We start from the raw sequence: 2503 nt of genomic DNA, 5'->3' as shown, positions 1-2503 counted from the left end.
CTGCTTTTCTACAAGCTGCTCGACTTGCCGGCAGTTCTGGAGGTCATGGCCCTTAGTGCGGTGGATCTTGCAGTACTGCTTTTCGGAGCTTCCTGGCTTATCGGCGTCCGCCAAGGCCCGGCAGGCGGCACACCCGGCAACTTCCTTGCCGGGATCGTCTGCCTTGGTCTTCTTGGCAGTGCCGGCGTCGTCGGATCCCTCGACGGCAAGCACGGCCTTGCCCTTATGCTTCCTGTTGCGGCGTTGGCCCTTCTTCATTGGGGCGGCGGCATCTTTGTCTGTGAAGTCGGTTTCCGCACCGGCGTCTTCGCCGGGGTACTTTGTCCCCTCTTCAGCTCGAGCACATCTATCGGCCAGAACGTAAAGTTCGGCCACATCCTTGACCTTGTTCATCGCCAGCTCTTCACGTCTTACGGTTTCGCACATTCTGATGGAATGTGCTGATGACAGCGGCGGGATGAACATCTGGGATGTTGTATTGTACCTGGCTGAACCTTTGTATGTACTTGCGTAGGTTTTCGCCTTCTTTCTGGGGGATGACATGCAAATCGCTTGCCTAGCCATGAGCTTGGTGGCCTCTCGTAAAGGCGCCAACAAACTCATGGCACAAATCCGACCAGGAAGAAATGGAATCCGTTGGCAAGTGCATCAACCACGACATGACGTTGGGTTTAAGTGCCAACGGGAAGTAATTGGCAAGCACCTTGTCATCGCGACCTCCGGCAGCTTGCATCGCGATGGTGTAGATGCTGAGGAACTCCGATGGGTGAGTCTTGCCATTGTACTTCTCGCCGACATCAGGCTTGAACGTGCGGTGAGTGTGCCACTGGAACTGCCGCAGCTCACGGGTAAAGGCCGGGCAACCCACCTTGTAAGGTAGGCCACTAGAGCCTCCCGGTGCTGGGTGGTCCATAGTGGGACCTGCCCGCCTATCTGACTGATGCCGTGCTTCGCACCGTCGCTCGATGGTGGTTCGAGCGTCTTCATGGGCTCGCTCCCGAAGAACTTGGCGTTGATTGCGATGGGTCCGTGGGTCGGATGACGCTATGGAAACGTTATGGCAAGTGTCGTCACGATGGACCGGCACCCGCGGTAGCTGGCGTGGACGAGGAGAGTGCACCGTGGCTGCAGCACCCCCGGTCCTTCCACCACTGGCATGTGGAGGCTCGATAGAGTGTCGGCCTGAGGGCCCCGCTGGCCGTGACTCATCCTTGTTGGCGATGCCAACGAGGCTCCGGATGGTGGCTCTCCACTCGTCAAGCTTTTCCGCAGCAAGAGGGAAGTCAAGGAGCAACTGCGCGCGCGCCAAAGCTTCCACTGGTGTGGGTGGCGGCGAAAGCTGCATGGACCGTGATGCGCTCCGACTTCTAACTACGTTAGAAGGAGCTCTATCACGGCCTTGCGGCTGTGCGCCATTTTCGTCAGCGTCTCGGCGTGCATGCTAGTCTTGTGCGTCCCATGACTGGTGCATAGGACTCTTCCCGTGGCGGCGGGGTCACTGGCGTGGTGGCGCTGCCCGTCGTGCATGACCTGGGAAGAGTGTGTTGTGGGCACCGGTGTGGGCGTCCTGGAAGTCGCCACGCCACCTGTAGGTGGCACAACGCCACCCTTGGAGGCCCCCGCGCCGCCTGCGGGGGGCATGGCTCCATTTTTGGATTTAGCGGCGTGCGGCTCGTCATCTCGTGTGCGAACGACGCCGCTCGCTAGGCTCTGGCTGCCAGAGCTTCGTGGGTGTTCGCGAGCCACGCCTCGGCTCCCACCCGTGACCGCTCCGTCGCCCGCCGGCGGTTCGGCTCCAGATGAACCGATCGCCGTGATCGTCTTCTTCTTAGGAGCCATGACGATGAAGAACTGCTATACTAACTGCTAGGCCAGATTTTCACAACTGTGCCCCCTGCCTGGCGCGCCAAAGATGTTGGTGGAAACGACACCTATGGGATCACGAGGATCCCTTCTACGGTTGGCGGGCGCGGGGTTGTGCAAAGAGTGGGTCTAGTAGTCAGCACAAGGAGATTTTACCCAGGTTCGGGCCGCGTAGATGCGTAATACCCTAGTCCTGATTTGGTGTATACTTGAGTGTTCTTGAGTTCTTGAACTAGCTACGGTGCGTGCGTCGTCCCAAAAGAACGACTCCTTCCTCAGTACGCCTCGGGCCTCCTTTTATAGGAAAACGGGTCGCCATAGTGGCACACAGGAGGTGGAAAGCATGTATAGTGTACAAGCTTATCACCTGTCATTACAGGACAAAACGCATTAAATGCGCTACGTAGGTGTCCTCTTGCTTTATCGGGGACGGTAATGAGGCCCGTCTCGTCCGTCGCCGCTCCATCTTGCTCCGACACGCGTCCAGGCCAATGAGGCATGCAGCGCCATATAGGCTGGCTGGCTGCTGAGCTGGCGTGGTGGTAGGGTCTTCACGAAGATCTGCATGCCACCACGCAGGTGCTTGACTAGTTGGATTAGGAGCCACGTACTGCCACGTGGGTACTTGCTTTAGTTGGTG

The sequence above is a fragment of the Aegilops tauschii genome, chromosome 4, assembly GCF_002575655.3.
Source record: "Aegilops tauschii subsp. strangulata cultivar AL8/78 chromosome 4, Aet v6.0, whole genome shotgun sequence".
Lineage (NCBI taxonomy): Eukaryota > Viridiplantae > Streptophyta > Magnoliopsida > Poales > Poaceae > Aegilops > Aegilops tauschii.
The sequence above is the reverse complement of the archived record's forward strand: the minus strand, read 5'-3'. Positions refer to the sequence as shown.